The 19,403-nt window shown below is 45.3% G+C and overlaps 1 protein-coding gene across 4 annotated transcripts in view; it reads right to left on the reverse strand.

Annotated features, from left to right (window-relative positions):
- The window catches only part of Cyfip1 (cytoplasmic FMR1 interacting protein 1), an 89,231-nt gene that overhangs the window by 64,081 nt on the left and 5,747 nt on the right, over positions 1-19,403 (reverse strand). The window lies entirely within an intron of this gene.

The raw sequence follows: 19,403 nt of genomic DNA on the forward strand, positions 1-19,403 counted from the left end.
GAACAAAACTGACAGAATGAGGAGAAATAGGCAAGTCCACGACTACAGCTAGAATGTTGGTGATCTCTCGGGGATGGCTAGGAAATCAGCAAGAACACAGAGGACGCCACCATCACCCGTGGGCTGGATCTCACTGACATTTACAGACACTCCCCCCCAACAGCAGATCTAGTCTTCGTGTTTCTAACCTTAAACTTATTATGTCGCAGAAACTTTTCAAAACGAGGAAGCCAGCCTTTTTCCTTCTTTAATTACAACTTCCTGTTCCAGGCAGTCAAAAGAAAAGCACAGGGCAGTGAGAGCACAAAGTTGCTCCGGCCATGTCGGGCCTGGAGGCCTTCATCCTGCCAGCTGGCCCCTGGAGCCCCATGGTCTCCATGCAGGCACCTCCAAACTGAGGATGCCTTGAGGAGTCCAGGCTACCCAGGACATACCTCGGCCCCAAGGGGGCTGCCCAGCATCCTGTGGACCAAGTCCCAAGTTCCACTCTCTGTCCTTTGCATAGCAACACCAATTCAGAATGATGCCAGGAGTGGGTGCGGGCTCAGCCGGTTGTGCCAACCCACCATTAGTCAATGAGAAAGCAGATCAGGTCAGGAAGCCACACAGCCCACTGGGTGTTCCTTGGAGACCCTCCTTCCCCCACAACTCCCACCCCAGCCTCTGCCCAGGAGAGGCCAAGGCAACCCCACAGTGGAGAAAGAGGAAGAAGGGGGTCACAGCAAGGCTTGGTTGAAACTGCTAACTTCTCAACCATGATTCATGAGGGACACACTTAATGTCACATCTAAGGAAAACCCCACATACTCAACATTTTTCAAATCAGTGTTTATGGATTTCTTTCTACACATAAGAATTGCAGCCAGGCGTGGTGGCACATGCCTGTAATCCCAGCAGCTCAGAAGGCTAAAGCAGGAGGATCCCAAGCTCAAAGCCAGCCTCACCAAAAGCAAAGCACTAAGCAACACAGTGAGACTCTGTCTCTAAATAAAATACATAATAGGACTGGGGATGTGGCTCAGTGACCGAGTGTCCCTGAGTTCAATCCCCAGGAACTGCCTCCCCTCAAAGAAGCAATATTTATGTGGTCTATATAAACAATGAAATGTCATTCAATCTTACAAAAGAAAGAAATTTCGACACATACTACAAAATGGATAAATCTTGAAGCTGTTATGCTACAGTGAACAAAGTCAGACACAAAAAGGTAAACTATGTTGCCCAGGCTGGCCTCAAAACTTCTGGGCTCAAGTGAGCCTTCTGCCTCAGTCTCTTCAGTACCTGGGACTAAAGGTGAATGTCATCATGCCCATCTAGCAAATTCCGTATGATTTTACTTTTGTGAAGTTCTGAGGTTTGCCAAATTCAGAGAGATAGAGAGTTGCAGGGGTTGGGAAGGAGGAAAGGGGAGTCAGTGTTTAATAGGGACAGAGTTTTAGTCAGGGATGAGGAAAAGAGTCCTGGGGATGGTTTGGTAATGATGGTTGCAAAACAATGTGAATGCACTTAATGCCACTGGACTGTAACCTAAAAATGGTTAAAACACTATATTTCTATTATTGTACCTAAATTTGAAAATGGAAAGCCAAAATATAGCAATATTTATTGTAATAAATCAGAAAGCCAGGTGCAGTCGCAAACGCCTGTAATCCCAGCGGCTCAGGAGCCTGAGACAGGAGGATTGCAAGTTCAAAGTGAGCTTGAACTTGCAAAAGCAAGGCCCTAAGCAACTCAGTGAGACCCTGTCTCTAAATATAAAATAGGGCTGGTAATGTGGTTCAGTGGTCAAGTGTCCCTGAGTTCAATCCCTGGTACCAATAAATAAATAAATAAATAGATAAATAGATAGATAGTCATTTAAAAAAATCAGAAAATGTACAAAGGATAAAAAATTATTATCTATAATCCCACAAAAACAAGATAAAATGATATGGATTGTTTTGTAAGCTGCTTATACCTTCCAACTTCCATAAAATTTCTCAAGTAAATCAACATTCTTTTTTCGAAGTTGTTTTGGGGTTTTTTGGCACAGTACTGTGGAGTAAACCCAGGTGTGAGCCACATCCCCAGCCCTTTTTATTTTTTGAGACAGGGCCTCGCTAAGTTGCTGAGGCTGGCTTTGAACTTGCAATCCTCCTGCCTCAACCTCCCGAGCCACTGGCATTACAGGTGTGTGCCACCACATCCAGCTTGCAGCATATTTTTTGCTACTGCTCAGGATGCGTTGTATGGGCTGCTGGTCAAAGCCCTGCGGCCCCACGCTGTGGTTCTTTGCACTCTCACACTTCAAGTCTTTCATCATAAACTCTCTCCACCACATACCTGGTGTGGGACGCCTAGCAGCCATCACACATGCACATGCACGCCACCTGGGGCCAGCTCACCAGGCCACAGCCACTTCTGAAGGTTTCTCTCTTTGTGCACCTTCCACCACTTTGTACTTGGGTGACCTCTGCTTCAATTGTGTTACATAAGCTCAGAATAATCCACTCTGAAACCAAGTCCCAAAGGCTCTGCCACCTCTTGCCCTTGCACTTGTGCCTTCCATTTTTCTTTTAAATCCATTTACTTTCCCAACTGTAACTGTTGCTTGCCAATCGAATCCTGGTCCCCGAGGTCCTGTGGCTTGAGAATAAAGTCTACATTCACCTATGCCCAGCTATAACCACCCCAGTCCTAGGATGTTGGCAGCCTCTCCTCCTGCTTTGAGCCATGCCCTGATTCCTTCCCTGTCCACTGCTCATGATGCTGCCCAGCCCCACCATCCAGCCCACATACACAGCAGGAGCACTTTGTCTGGCCCAGACATTGCATGGCCATTACCTACAACCCCTCAGACAGAGCCTCAACTGTCTGGCCAGCCTTCATAGCTGGCTGCCACAGAGTAAACGTCCAACAACAAAATTAAAATCACACATGTGAAGTGGCCCTGACACCTGCCAGTGCCACCAACCAGCAGTTGACAGTTTAATGCTAGGATGGAATATCTAGTTCCACTGGTTCAGCTCATAGGGACATAAACATAGATGTCCACCCTTTGGGGCCTCGTCAGAGCAGATGGCTCATGAGCAGGCACAATAGGAAAGTCCTGAGAAGACACAGCAAGAAGGGGTGGTCACGTTCTAGCCTAGGAGAGGGGCCACAGGAGCCTCTGCTAACACCTTGGTCTCAGCTTCCAGTCTCCAAACTAGAAGAAAATAAGTTTTTGCCTGATCTGTGGTGTTGAGATGATGATAGCCCTTGCAAGCTAACATGGAGTTGAGGAGAACTGCCCAGGCAGGGTTTGGAACTCGGTGCACTGAGTGACCAGTAAGAACCAACATGTGCTGGTATCTTCCTGAACACAAAACAATACACACTCAGTGCAGAAAGGCATTGAGCCAGCTGGACCTGCTTGCACATGGGCTGCAAGGAGGCATTCCACACTCACCCCAGGCAGGGTGTGTTGGAGGATCAGCTACGTGCACCTCCCATCACCTCTGACACAGCCCCGGCCTCCCGGAAGGTGAAGCAACCCAAACACCATGTCCTCCCTCAGTTTATGTCATTTAACAACATAAATTGACAGTTTTTCTTCCTTGACTTCTTTTCTGTCCACATAGTTCCCAATCCTCAAGTTTATTTCTGAATTCTATGCTTATCAAATTATAAAAATGAATTTAATGTAGTGTGAGAAGTGCTGTTCTAAAAGCCCAGAAATTCATTTATTTTGTAAATTTAAGAGTTGCTAAAAATTAAGATTTCAAAGGAAGACACATTCATCTTTGCTGCTTTTCAGGTGACTTTTCGAGAGTCTGCAGCAATCACAGTAACTATATGGCTCAGGGAACCCTCTGCTCTGAGCAGCTACACAGCAGTTTGCAGAGCAAGTTATAACCAGCACTTTGTGAGACCCACCGTGGTCTCAGGCTGAGAGATAATTTACACCCATGCTGCATACCTCCCCTTGATCAAAGGACCAAGCAGGTCTCAGGGGACCCCAGGTGGGCATCAGAGGACACCAGATTCGACCAGGTAACATTAGGGGACTGCAGGTGAGCAAGAGGCCCAGGTTCCCAATGCCAGGCTGAAGTGTGTGGTGGTCACCCACTGAAAGGGCAGTGACACCAGGCATGCTGGAGGCTCCCCTCACATGCCAACCTCACGTCACCATGCTGACCTCATGTCACTGACCACCCCTCAGCCTTGAATTCACCTTGACCTATTCTCAACACGTCATCCTCAAGGCCACGCCCAAGGTAGGGTCACCTCAACACACTGACAGATGAGCAGAGAGAGCCTCAGAGAGCCCCTGTTTTGCTGGGGACCCCCAAACACAGAGCAGGAATAACAGTCACCCTGACCCAGCACTGGGCACTGCACGTCCACTCAGGGCTGTGCAACTGGACCTGTGGGGCCAAGGCAAGTGTCAGAGAGTAGATGACAAACTGGCCCAGGCCAAGAGGTAGAAGAAAAGCAACACAGAGCCCAACCTGCAGAGAGAAAAGCCCAGGGGTGGCAAGAGGCACAGGGACAAGGGCCCAGCCACTTCTCTTATCACAGTGGCCTCAGTGAGTCCTGAAGGCTGGAGGGCAGAGAGGAAGAACAAGCCTGGGGACAAACAAGACATACCAGACAAGGGATGTAAGGTAAGCATGAGAGGGCTTATGCCAATCTAGGAAACATGGTGTGGAGCGACTCCCCCCAGCCTGCCCGGGGCAGGCTCCCGGTCCCCAAAGCCACCTCCAGCACTCACCACACTCCCACCTCAAACTCACAGGTTAGGGCAGGGGGTGATGGGGGGTTGGCTGTGTGCACCTCCCAACCAGAGAGGCCGAGCAGAAGGGAGAAGAGAAGGGAGATGATTTTCACAAAACCTAGCGGATGCCACATGCTTCCAAACAAAGAACAGTGAGTAACGGAACATTCTCTTACAAAATAAATAGACTCGATCGTCCTCCCCGTCCAGGGGCAGCAGGAGGCAGGTGGCTGGGCGGAGACAAGCTCCCGTGTTCAGCTGGCAGTTCCACCAAGAGGTAAAAACAGACTGTCCGTCCTTGCCTGACTCGACAGTCTTATAAAAGGAAGAGGAACGTGTGGGCTGCCAAGAACTGAGGGAAACGAGATGGATGTGCAGTCGGCGGCAGGGCAGCGCCAGGAGACTGAACGGGAAGGAGGAAAAGGGAGTGTGAGTGAGCGTGAGGTGGGTGTGTGAGTGTGAGTGTGTCTTCAAGAAGCCAGAACTCCTGGGAGGACATGGGTCCTATGAGAAGACCAGCCAGAGACAGGACAAAGCAAAGGGACAAGCGAGACAGGTGGCTTCAGGGACAGGCATCACAGATGAGGCTCACTGGCAGGTCACCTGTGGTGAAGAGGGGGCATCCACAGGCCACACCATCCAGATGGCCCCACTGCAGCCCCTGAGAGCACAGTGTGGACATGTCCACTGCCACTGGGCCTGAATGTGGCTCAGACTCTGACAGGGACCTCAGGGACCGCAGGCCGCACAGTGGTGAGGTCCTGCCCACAAAGCATGGCCAGATGGTGACTCAGAGCTGTCCCTGCCCGCACACAGATGGCCTGCTCCTCGCCAGGACCACCTCAGCCTGGCCTTCCTGCTCGGGACATCCCCTAACAAGATACAGAGGGGCCTAGTATCTTCCCAGATTAAAGGATAAATGCCTTGGGATGTGTTTTCCTTCCCCTAGAGCTGTTCTGGAAACAAAAGACATATAACAACACTTTCTGTTTGAACAATTTTCATATAATAGCAAGGACATTCATCTATCTGCATGGAAGGACAAAAACAAAGAGCAAAGTAAACACCGGTGCAGGTAAGAACTCAGGGATGAAGGGACGCCAGACTGAGCAGGAAGCGGCTTAGAGGGTGCTCTGGTTTGGATTTGGAAAGTCCTCCCCTAAAGGCCACATGTTGAAGACTTGGTCACCAGCCTGCCGTGTTATTGGGAGGTGGTAGGACCTTTATGAGGTGGGTCCTCGTGGGAAGAAATTAGGTCACAGGGGAGGGGGGGTGCCTGTGTGCCCTCAAAGAGGACATTGGGACCTAGGCCCTCCTCTTCCTCTCTCTCTTGGCTTCCAGGCCATGAGGTGAGCAACTCTGTTCCCACACATGCTCCCTACCATGATGTGCTGCCTCACCACAGGCCCAAAAGCAATAGGCCAAGCAACCATGGATAAAAGCTCTGGAACCTTTTTCTCCTCCTAGGTTGATTATCTCTGATATTTTGTTACAGTAACACAAACCTAACATACAGGGCTAGACTTAAAGTACCAAGTGCAACAGTTCAGAATACAAACTGTAAGCAAACCACACCCTCTGGTTACTTCTGTTTCCAAAGCAGCCTCTACTTTAAATCTTTAGTAAATCAAACACTTAAACCCAACAGGCCTCTTGTACTCATAAAGGAGCTCATAATAGTTTCACAGAATCTACAGCTTTTACCAAGTCAAGGTCTTAACTAAATAAATTATTGTTCATGAAAACAGAAGTGAAAACGTTTTTACTACAATCATGCACTGCATAATGACATTTCAGTCAACAGCAGATTGTGTATAATAATGGCATTGTCGTGAGATTATAATGGAGCTAACAAATTCCCTATGCCTGGTGACACTAGAGCCACCATGAGCAACAGAGCAAAGCACTGCCAGGTGTTTCTGGTGATGCTGGTATAAATGAACCTACTACCTGGCCAGCTGTGTGAAAGTGTGGCCTGTAAAATTATGTGCAGTACATAGTACTTGATAATAAATGACCAAGTTGCTGGTTTATGTATTTAATATCCTATCCTTTTACCATCATTTTAAAATATACTCCTACTATTTTTTAAAGTTTGCCATAAAACAGCATGCTAAGCTACGCCAGCAACAGCAGTATACATTACATGTTCACTGCATCTGTTCCTTGATTACTTCAACAGGCCATGCCAAGAGATTGGCCTTTACCATTTAGGTTTGTGAAAGTACATTATGATGTTCACTCAACAACAAAATCACCTAATGATGCAGTCCTCAGAATGTGTTCCAGTCATAAAACAACATTAATAAATATTAGGGGCTGGGGTTGTGGCTCAGTGATAGAGCGCTTGCCTAGCATGTGTGAAGCACTGGGTTCCATTCTCAGCACTGCATGAAAATAAAAAAGTCAAATAAAGGTCCATCAACAACTAATAAATATATTTTTAAATAATATTTTTAAATATTAGGCTTCCGCGGGTTGGGAACCAGATGAGAGGGAAAAGGCATGAGCGAGGAAGAGTGGCAGCTAACTCAGCTCATAGATGATGCCAGTTTAAACCAGACAAACAGGGCGAGGACTGCAGGAGGCACCAGAGCACCTGCTGGCCCCGGCACAGACAGGGTAATGTCTGAGCATGGGCTGATCTCCGGATACAAACAAAGTGAGGACCATGCCTTTTCACAGGAACTGAAAGAAATAGTCTTTGTATCTGTTAAAATAGAAACTGCCAGGGCAGCTCAACACTGAGGTTGCAAAATGCAGTGAAGCCACACTCTGGAAAATGCGGAACTATTCGTGCCCAGTTCAGGTGACCCCCGCCTGCAGCATCGCAGACAGCTATATGTCAGGTGCTAACCTCCAAGCCAATCTGCTCACACCAAGAGGGTTGTGCTGTTAGAAGGGGGGTCTGCTTAGTTAGCACTTCCAAACTTGTCAGTTTTAAAATTTACAACTTGAAAGTGGTTTTCACTAGTCTAACTACACAGCGTAACCAAGCGAAAATAAACTATGATGTTTCTGCTAACATGCACAAAGCATGATCTCATTTTCTTCCTCTTCTACATGCAAATAACAGCACTTTCCAGAAAAGTAGAAACTTCCGATATTTTTGTGTCAATCTGTTCACATGCAAAAGAAATCACCTCTGGAATAAAAACACATGTCACTGAATTGTTCGGATCTCTCTCTCACATGTTAAAATGGCCAAACATAGGACAGTACCATAAGCAGGGGCTGAGAGCTGCTGCATGGAGATGGCTGCTTTGGGGCAAAAGAGACAAAAGTTTATAATTAAAAACTTTAGGCTGACTCCACTACCGGGAAATTCATTTTTTTTTTTAAAAAAAAAGCACAAAATTTTAAGTTTCATTTCCAAAAGCAGTAACTCAAAACTAGCTCAGAAGAACTGCCTTATCAACAGAGAAACAAAAATCAAGCTGGCTTGAAACATCATGACAACGAGAGGTCAGAGTCTAAAATGGAGTGTGCCGTGGAATTTTGAGTTTTGGGGGAATAAGACAGAGTCTTCACCCCTCATCCTGAGTCTGCAGCCTCTGCAGCTGGAGTCAAGAGTCTCTCAAGATACAGTGGTCTGTCTCCTAACAGCCTGATCATCCCTGACCCCTCTGGAACTCTCCAAACCATGCTTGTTTATGCCACTCTTCTTTTTAAACCCCTTTTAACTGTGCAAAGCACAACTCTGAAAATGTAGCTCTCCTGCTTCCATTTGCAATGGCTCCCACTGCCCACAGCTGTTTTTTAAACCATGCTCCCTGGAACTCTGGGGTTGCCTCACAATGGCAACAAATGCAGTTCTGCCTCATCTACTCTATGTACTGGGACTACTCCCAAGGATTTGTATGAAAAATACTCTGACATTTAAAAAAAAAAATCAATCAATAAAAGGCGGGGAAGGATGGGAGGGAAAAGGAGGGGGGATAGTAGAGGATAGGAAAGGTAGCAGAATACAACAGTTACTAATAGGGCATTATGTAAAATTGTGGATATGTAACCGACGTGATTCTGCAATCTGCATTTGGGGAGTTCATAACCCACTTCAATCTAATGTGTGAAATACGATATGTCAAAAGCTTTGTAATGTTGTGAACAACCAATAAAAAAAAAAAGAAAAAAAAGAAAATTCTCTAAAAAAAGGCAGGGAAGGGCTGGGGATGTGGCTCAAGCGGTAGCGCGCTGGCCTAGCATGCATGAGGCACTGGGTTCGATCCTCAGCACCACATAAAAGTAAAATAATGATATGGTGTCCACCTAAAAGCAAAAAAAAATAAAAAATAAAAAATAAATAGATAGATAGATAGATAGATAGATAGATAGATAGATAGATAGATAGCAGGGAAGAAGCCCAGCATGTCCCACAATAAAGTCATCATCTCCAGGTCCAGAGGCTTCCTCAGCTGCCTCCAGCTGCCCTGCCCTGGCTCCTCCTTCATGTTGGGCCCAGCCACGGTGGGGCCTCTGTGACATGCTTTTGCAGTTCCTACTGCCCCAACCAAGAAGGTTCCTCAGGAAAAAGAAAATGCTAAACAAAGCCCCTGTGAGGGAACTTGCCAGGCACAGAGATAAACGCCAGACGGCCTGACTTGCTGCCCCATTTGGCAGATGGCTGGACTGAGCAGGGGCTGTTTTCCTCCATGATGTGGGATCCAGAGAGACGGCATGACTTGCTACAGAATGGCTTTTGATGACAGTGGCATTCCTTCATCTGTCCCAAGAATCCAGTTCATGTTTAAAAAGGCACAAAGGAAGACAACTGTACTTCCAGTTCAATTTATCCTCTCTAATAGAACAGATCCTGCCAGGAGGGTCTCTGGGGCGTAAGAGGGCAGTCACACCATAAAGGGGGTGTGGCAACCTCCAGACTAGATTCTGGAATTCTCCAAGCTGAACCCAGAGGGACTGAGGAGGTTTCCCTGTACCCAACACACCCCACGCCCCTCTGCAGCCATGACTTGGGTGGCCTGCACCCACCTGCACTGTCCCACGTGGATAGAACCATAGGCAACCACTCTACCCAGGAGGCCAGCATACAGTCAGGTGCCAGGCACCACCTCAGCCACTTGGCACAGTGACCCCACTGCTCCTCAAGGCTTATAACACTACAGACCCCTGACAGCCAGTGTATCTGCTAAATCCTGCCACGGGCAGCTGGGAACGGGTCCCACCTTTCCCCCGCCAGCCTTTTGGGTTCTCCTCCCTGAACAGAGGAAGTTGTAAGACAAGCAAAGGCTAAACTGTGATCACCTGATCCATCTTTTTTTCTAGTACTAGGGACTGAACCAAAGTGCTCTATCAACCCCTCCCCAACCCCTTCTATTTTTTATTTTGACACAGAGTCTCAATAAGTTGCCAAGGCTGGCCTCAAACTTGCCATCCTCCTGCCTCAGCCTCCCAAGTCACTGAGATAACGAGCATTTACAACCATGCCCAGCTCAACTCATTCATCTTTACTAAGTACCCATACCAAACATATGTGCCCTTTCTTTTCCCCTTATCCTTCCTCTTGCCCTGTAAAGAACCCAGCCTCCTGCACACTGGGGTCTAAGGAAGCCCATCATCTGACAACCAAGTCAGCCTCCACCTTCTCCAGGCACAGCCATGAGGAACTTCTGACATCCTTGGTCCTGAGCCAGCTTTCACTGAGGACCCTTGAGCTCAACAATGACATTCAGCCTAAAGTCAAGTCAATGACCTTGGCTAATCTCAGTGATGCTATGTCCTACTGCCCCCCATACCCAACTCCCCAATCTCTTCCAAGGATCCTGCTGTCAACCCACTTTGGCTGAAAGCATCAGTATTGGCCTCAATTCCTTCCCTTATAGGTGACAAAGAGATCTCACATTCCCACAGAGCAGGGCAGCCAATGTCCTTGGGCATCCCTGGGACTTCACCAGAGACTTATACAGAAGCAGCAACTCTGTAAATGGGCAGTGACACACTTACACACCAGCTATGCACCAACAGCAGCAACTTAGAGAAGAAGGGCTTTTCAGGGTGAACCAGAATCCTGATCCTACAACAGGCTCTCAGCTGATCTTCATGACAACTCCTAGGCAGGGTTGGAGGGACAGTGTCCAGGTCATTTAGCTACCCATCAGTGGGACAAAAACCAAGAGCAGTTTTTTCACTGAGTTCACGAGGATCTTCTCCACCATTTCTTTTTTTTAATAGATACCATCATTAGTTTACTTTAAAACCAATTTCAAAGAGCTAAATGCTTACACAACCGTAGATGAAACTGCCTAGCCCAATTCTAATTACTAGAATGCTTTCAAAATAATTACCAAAAAGAATTGTACTTTCTACACAGTTCTTTTTGTCAGAATGCTTTTTTTTAAAAAAAAAATTGTTCTTTTTAGATATACACAAAGTAGAGTGTATTTTGACATATTATACACACATGAAGTACATCTTATTCTAATTAGGATCCCATTCTTGTGGTTGTACATGATGTGGAGATTCACTGGTTATGTATGCACATAAGAACACAGGAAAGTTATGTCCGATTCATTCTACTCTTTCCTATTCCCTTCCCCTCTCCATTTCCCACGGAACTTCTGTCTTCTTCATAATACCTTCATATTCTGAATACCTGAGGAAGGGGAACACCACTGGGCACGGACTGCATTACCATCTCTGGGCAGAAGAGCTCAATGTGTATGCTTTCAGGTCACTTTCCAGGTAACACATCCAACGAAGAATTCTTTTTTTTTTTTTTCTTTAATTTATTTTTTAGTTTTAGGTGGACACAATATCTTCATTTTATTTTTATGTGGTACTGAGGATCGAACCCAGCGCCCCGTGCATGCCAGGCCAGCGCGCTACCGCTTGAGCCACATCCCCAGCCCTAAGGAAGAATTCTTAGGTCACATGACCACCTTTAAAGCTGCAGGTGGATTCAAGCCAGGTGTGCTCTCCCCAGGTCCCAAGACAAGTTGGTCGGTCTGTCGCTGGTATGGTACTTCCCACAGCAGCCAGGCCTCATTTTCATCTACAGAATGGGAGCAGATGTTTCCAAACTACGCATCTTACAAAGGATGAATATCCAGAATATAAAAGGGACTCAAAACAACTTAAAAACAGAAAAGCAAGTAATCCAATTTAAAAGGAGGCAAAGGACTTCAATAGACATTTCTCAAATTAAGACGCATAAATGACCAAAAGATAATGAAAAACTGCTCAATATTACTAGTCATCAGGGAAATGCAAATCAAAACCACAATAAGAGAACACCTTACCCCATGGGAATGACTATTAACAAAACTAAAAAATACACCTAGTGAGGATATGGAGAAGTGAGAACCCTCCCTCATGTGCTACTGATGGGAACGTAAACTGGTACAGTCATTATGGAAAACAGTATGGAGGTTCCTCAAAAAATTAAAATAGAACTACCACATGATTCAGCAATTCCACTGCTGAGTCTTTATCTAAAGGAAATGATCTCAGTGTACAGAAGAGACATCTACACTCCCATGTTCATTGTAGCACTGTTCACAAAAGATTTTTTAATTTGCCCTTATTTTCTTGTCACTGAGGTTTAACACATTCTTGTACTATAACCATTTTTGCTTTTCCTATGATTTGCCAGCTTGAGCTTTTTATTTATTTATTTATTTATTTTAAATTCTTTTTTTTTTTTTTGATACCAGGGATTGCGCCCAGGGGCGCTAACCACTGAGCAACATCCTTAGCCCTTCTTTTTATATTTTATTTAGAGACAGACTCTTGCTGGGTTCCTCAGGGCCTCGCTGAGTTGCTGAGGCTGGCTTTGAGCTCACAATCCTCCTGACTCAGCCTCCTCAGTATAGGCGTGTGCCACCGCTCTGCTAAACTTGAGCCTTTGGCTCGTTGTTTTTGATCCTCTGGAATCTCAGTTCTTTCTTCATTGATTGCACAGCTATTCACTATACTAACAATATTAAAGATACTGAAACTTTGGGCGGGTGCTGCCCAACTTTTTCCAGATCAAGCTACTTGCTTTATCATTTTACTTACTTTTCCCCTTTGAAACCTAAGTGTTAACTTTTTTTTTTTCCTTCTTTATGCTGAAAATTGAACCTAGAGTCTCTGGCAAGGTCTAAACTTTCTAACATATTGAACTCTTCAGCCTGTCCCTCTGGAATTTCCTCTTTCACTTCTAAATTTACCAAGTAGGAAGAACAGGCCCAGGGAAGGAAGCTGTTTAACAGACTCAGACTCAGCCAACTGCTGTCCCCATCCCAGGAGCCAAAGACTCACCCATGGGAGAAAAAATATTAGGGCAACAGATCACACCGGAACGAATCCAGAAATAATACCAAGATCCAGAAACAGTTCAATAAACTGACTAAAGATAAGAATTTGGTTGCTGGGGCTGGGGCTCAGCAGTAGGACGCTCACCTAGCATGTGTGAGGCCCTGGGTTCGATCCTCAGCACCACAAAAATAAATAAATAAATGAAGGTATTGTTCCACCTACAACCAAAAAATAAATGTTTAAAAAAAATGCTCAAGGGGCTGGGGTTATGGCTCAGTAGTACAGCGCTTGCCTGACATGTGTGTGTGTCCCTGAGTTTGAATCTCAGCACCATATATAAATAAGTAAAATAAAAATCCATCAACAACTTTAAAAAATATATCATTCTTTAAAAAAAAAAAAAGTTTAATAAAAATGCTCAAAACAGCCCTGTGACTCACCATTGTGACCCACCCACTGCTGGGTGAAATACACCTCTCCAACCACATACCAGCCGGGGAAATGCCCACGTGCCCAGAGCCCCATGCTACAGTTTGGACAAGGTTTGTTTCCCAACAGTTCATGTGTTAGATGCCTGGTCTTCGGCTTAGTGATAGTAAGGGGTGGTGGAGCCTTCACAAAGGGGAACCTAGTAGGAGGTGAGCAAGTCATTTGAGTATCACCCAGAGAGAGGATTAGGTAGTTCTCATGTGAATCCTGGGAAAGTTGTTCTAGAAAGCAAGACTGGTCTCTCTGGGCCCTGTCTTTTTTTTTTTTTTTTTTTTAAAGAGAGAGTGAGAGAGGGGGACAGAGAGAGAGAGAGAATTTTAACATTTATTTATTTTTTTCTTAGTTCTCGGCGGACACAACATCTTTGTTGGTATGTGGTGCTGCTGAGGATCGAACCTGGGCCGCACGCATGCTAGGCGAGCGCGCTACCGCTTGAGCCACATCCCCAGCCCTGGGCCCTGTCTTCTTGTCTTCCACCATTGTGATTCCACTGCCATGAGGCCCTCATTAAAGCTAAGCAGAAGTTAGCTTTAGTTAAATAAATCTCTTTCCTTTAAAATTACCAAGCCTTACTTAGTTATAACAATAGAAAACAGACTAACATACTACATTCCTGGGAAGAAAGCTTCTGGCAAATCAAAAAGTGAAAATGATAAGACCAAGTTTTAATTACATAACTTGTTAAGGGCTGAACTGTAGCCCCCTGCACCCAAATTCATTTGTTGAAGCCCTAACCCTTGGTACCTAAGAATGTGCCATATTTAGAGACAGGGTCTCCACAGAGATGATTAAGTTAAAATGAGGCTGTCAGAGTGGGCTCTAATCAAAGACAATTGGAGATTAGGGCACAAACACACAGAGGGAAAACAATGCTAAAGACCCAGGAAGAAGACATCACCTATAAGCCCAGGTGAAAGACCTCCCTAACAAACCTACAGACCTGCTGGGGACAAAGGAGCACATTAGTACCGCAGCCCAGGCCATCAGCAGGACCATGGTAAGGCAATGAAGATTTCTAAGAATCTGCATGCGCTGTAATGTAGCTAATCAAGAACCTCCCTCTGGGTGCACAGGCCTCGGGAGGGCTGATTAACACAAGTCCAAGGTCACCCACCGACAGACAAATGCAGCTGCCTGTGTTGTCACCTACCTCTGATGGATGGATCCTTCTAAAACTCGATGTTCTCCACTGCACCTTATGATACTCCCAGCAGGCTGGACAAAGGTGCCCTTTATGTGGCTAAACAACAGAGACATGCTCAGAGAAGCTTTAGGGATGGAGGAGTGGAAGACAGGAAATGACCAAGGTGGGAAATACTGTGCTCCCCAAAATCACCCTCACTGCTTTCTTGCTGTTTAGGGATTTTGTTTATTTATTTTTGGGGATTGGAGATTGAACCCAGGACACACTGCCACTGAGCTACATCCCCAGCTCTGTTTTATTTTTTATTTTGAGACAAGGTCCCACTAAGTTGCTGAGGCTGCCCTCAAACTTGGATCCTCCTGCCTTCACCTCCTGAATGCCTGGGGTTAAGTGTCAGGCCAGGTGTTTTTGTTTATTTGGTGCCAGAGTCAACAAAAAGGATGAGAAAGGATGAAAGGAGAAAAAAAATGAATAAGTTTATATAATTTATTTAAGCTTTTCCAAGCAACCTGAGGTGTTTGGGAGTATCAATTCTGACATGTGACAGGAACCCAGGACAAGGACTGTACTCCCCAGTGTCCCTTTCCAGGGGCTGTTAGCAGATGTGACAGAAGCTACTCAGCTGAGGCTACAGTGTCCAAAGCATGAAGAATTCTAACCACAAGTGAAGACTGCCTGAGGGACCCCGGCTGAGCCCTGCTGCTGAGTGGCATGGACCGAGGACTTGGTCTAGATCTGCATGTCCTCCTGCAGCTAGGGTAATCCCCCCAGTCAAAGTGTCAGAGGCTGTATGCAGGAGTGTAGCCCATCCTCTAAACAAAGTCACCAAGCTCCTGAAGCACACGGAGTTCCAAGCATTCCTCCTAATATGCAATCTTGGCCAGCTCTCCAGGAATGCATCTGACATGTAAAAAGAAAGAACCAGGGGCTTCTGAGCCCTTCAAGTTCATCGTGCAGAGAAAACACACAGGGCTGTGGGCCCAATGCTCACACCTCCCTGGCCTTCGGAGCTGGGCTGAGCCCCAGCCCAGAGGCCATAATGCCTCCTGCCTGGACCTGGGACAAAATCACAATAACCCAAGAACTCCCAAAGCTTCTCAAATGCCCTTCACAGGATCAGAACCCATTCCACCCCACCTGTGAGGTAAGCCTGAAATGTATAAATGAAATATTAAGTAGTACAAAGCAGACTCTTTACACACAATGCCCTGCCAGGGTGGCATACAAGTGTAGGGCAGAGCCAAGTGCAGTGGTACACGCCTGGAATCCCAGAGGCTGGGGAGGCTGAGATAGGTGGTTCACAAGTTCAGAGTCAGCCTCAGCAAAAAGCAACTCAGTGAGACCCTGTCTATAAATAAAACACAAAACAGCGCTGGGGATGTGGCTCAGTGGTTCAGTGTCCCTGAGTTCAAGCCCCAGTACTATACTCCACCCCACCCCCAAAAAAAGTACAGGGCAGAAAGTCACATCCACAGACCTTGGCCATGTGGCACCCTGAAGGGGGTCCACCCTGCTCTGTTCATTTCTGGTGGACGTGGGGCCGGGTATAAATGAGAGAAGGTTTACAACTTCTCACAATTTGTGTACAAGGTCTTACGGCGGCGGCATCTGTGTCCAGGATGTGTTTCCTGTTCTTGGTTGGGGAATGTGGTAGTGTAGGCTCTTGATCAGCTGGCTCCCAGAGAGCAAAGACCACCCCCTCTTTCACCCTCTGCATCCCCAATGCAGTAAGCACTCAGTCAAACTCTGAAGGAGGAGGCAATTCTCTAAAATGTAAATTTATTAAAATATAAACTAAAAATTATTCCCTGTGATGGCCATGTGCCAACTTGGGTCAAGTTCACAGTACCTGGGGGGGGGGGGGGTTCGTTGTTGTTGTTTTTTAACAACATCTGGTTTGGGGCCAAACTCCATCTAGATGTTGCTATGAAAGTAGTTTTTAGATGAGTCAACATTTAAATTAGTAGACTCTGAGTAAAGCAGATTACCCTCCATAACTCAGGTGGGTCTCTTCCAATGAGCTGAAGGATTTAAGTGAAAAAAGACTGAGGTTCCCCAAAGAAAGAAGGAATTTTGCCTCCAAGCAGCCTATGGACTAGAGCTACATCAACTCGTCCCTGAGGCTCTAGCATGTTGTGCTGCCCTGAAAAAACCTGGACTTGCAGGCCTCCACAACTATGAGTCAATTCCTTAAAATAAATCTCCGTCTCCCTCCCTCACCTGTGTGTGTATGTGCGTGTGTGTTTGTGTGTCTATACATATATACCTATCTCTCTCTCTCTCTCTCTCTCTATATATATATATATATATGTATATATATGTATATATTATATATTTCCCCTACTGATTCTGTTTCTCTGGAGAACCCTGACTAATCACCACCCCTACCACTCCCATGCCTCTGACACCAAAGAAAGCAAGAAAACACAACTTGTTCAAAACCTTTCAGTGTGGTCTGCAGGACAGGAACAAAGGTAACTCTCTACAACCTGTGAATTCTCAAGAACAAGTGCACTCACACTTGGTCAGTCGATGATCTCTAGGATCTCAGAGTGGAGGGTGCTTTAAAGATTATTGCCTTTATGGAGACTGGTCCTTCTAGGCAGGGTTTGTGGGAACAAAAAACAACTCTTTGGAACAACTTGTGGTGGGGATGTAGCTCAGTAGTAGAGCACTTGCCTAGCATGCATAAGGCCCCTAATTCAATCCCCAGTGCAGGAAAAAAAAAAAAAAAAGGGACCAATCTGAGTAAGTCAAGCATTAGACAGGGATTCAAGTACAACAGATCCTCCTACCACATCTGACTTGGGGCTCTCTGATTCTTCAGACCAAAGCCTGCCTCCTTCTGCCTTTCTTCAAGGAGAAATCAACACACCCCACTGTTCTGCTCAGGGAAACATGGGCAAAAGGGGAGACCACACAGGCTCAAAGCATAAACCTGGCCATGGAGTCCAGTTTCAAGATGGAGCCCATTGCTTTCTGAGCATCTGTTTTTCTCCCTTGTGGAGCAAAATCCCTCCATGTGCTGCTGAGAGCAAAGAACAGGGTGTGACAAGTTTGGCTAGAGAGATCTGAGGTACAAATATGAATCACAAATATTCTGGTTTCAAGGTCACAGTTGCTATGACTGCCTATCTATCCTATTCACAACTAAAAAAGCTGGAAGCCACAGGTCAATGCCCACCATTTCAGTTCTCACAGCTACACATGAAGAGGCAGGCAGTCAAGATAAAGCTGGAGAGAGAGCAACCAGGAAAATGAACATTGAGCTTCTGCTGAACAACACAAATGCACACCAGGCTCAAAACCACCACAGGGGTTTAAAAAAATCCATATTTCTTTGAGACCATGTTTTGAGAGGCCTTTATTATAAAATTTATATAAATGCAAATCTTGTTCTTGAAATGCTCTAGAATCCTCTTCATAACCTGAAATCAGGCCAGACATGCTGTGATTAGGCGTCCACTTGTGACCATCAGTTCTCCAGATAAGACATAAACAGAATAAAATGGCAATGTAAATTCTACCACATAACTACTTATATTAAATGGAAATAAAACAAGTCACTTAAATCAGAAGGCTGAGACATACAGAATGGATTAAAAATGTGTACCAACTATATGCTATCCAGGAGAAACACACTTTCAATTCAAAGACATAAGTGAGGGAAACTAAAAGAATGGGAGGGGGATAGTAGAGGATAGGAAAGGCAGCAGAAAACAACAGACACTAGTATGTAAAAATGTGGATGTGTAACCGGTGTGATTCTGCAATCTGTATACAGGGTAAAAATGGGAGTTCATAACCCACTTGAATCAAATGTATGAAATATGATATGTCAAGAGCTTTGTAATGTTTTGAACAACTAATAATAAAAATAAAAGTAAATAAATAAATAAAAGAATGGGAAAAGTACGCCATGAAAAGAGAAGACAAAAAAGAATGGAAGTGATTATACTAACATCAGACAAATACTAGACAAAATAGACTTGACAACAAAAATTACTAGAAACATGATAAAAGGATCACTCCATCAGTGTCACATAACAATACAAATACATATGCACCTAACAAGATAGCCTCATAACACATGAAACTGCAGATGATAGACATGATTTTATTTTATTTTATTAGTTGTAGATGGACACAATACCTTTATTTTGTTTGTTTCTATTTTCATGTGGCGCCAGGGATCAAACCCAGTGCCTCACACGTTAGGCAAGCTTTCTACTACTAAGCCACAACCACAGCCCCAGGACATGATTTTATATGTAGGAAATCCTGGATTGCACAGAAACACTGTTAGAGCCAATAAAAGAATCCATCAAAGTTGCAAGACTCAAAAGTAACACATTAAAATGAGGATTTCTTTTAGCCTGGCAATGAACAATCTAAAGTGGAAATTAACAATTCCATTTACTAAAACATCAAAAAGAAAATTTAATACATTTAACCAAGAGGTGAAAGATTACAAAGATGAACAAACTGACCAACAAAAGAGAAGAGTACCCAGAAATGCATCCTTACACATAAGGGTAAATGATTTCTAACAACAGCGTCAAGACCATTCAATTGGAGAAAGGACAGTCTTTTCAACAAATACCACTGGAAAGGGGTTGCAGTTATGGCTCGGTGGCAGAGCACTTGCCTACCAAGTATGAAGCCATGAGTTGAGCTCCCACACTGCAAAAGCAAAAACAAATGATAGGACAGCATGGTGGCAGAGCCACCTGTAACCCTAGGCAAGAGGATCCCAAGTTCAGGGACAGCCTGGGC

Source organism: Ictidomys tridecemlineatus, chromosome 5, assembly GCF_052094955.1.
Source record: "Ictidomys tridecemlineatus isolate mIctTri1 chromosome 5, mIctTri1.hap1, whole genome shotgun sequence".
Taxonomy (NCBI): Eukaryota; Metazoa; Chordata; class Mammalia; order Rodentia; family Sciuridae; genus Ictidomys; species Ictidomys tridecemlineatus.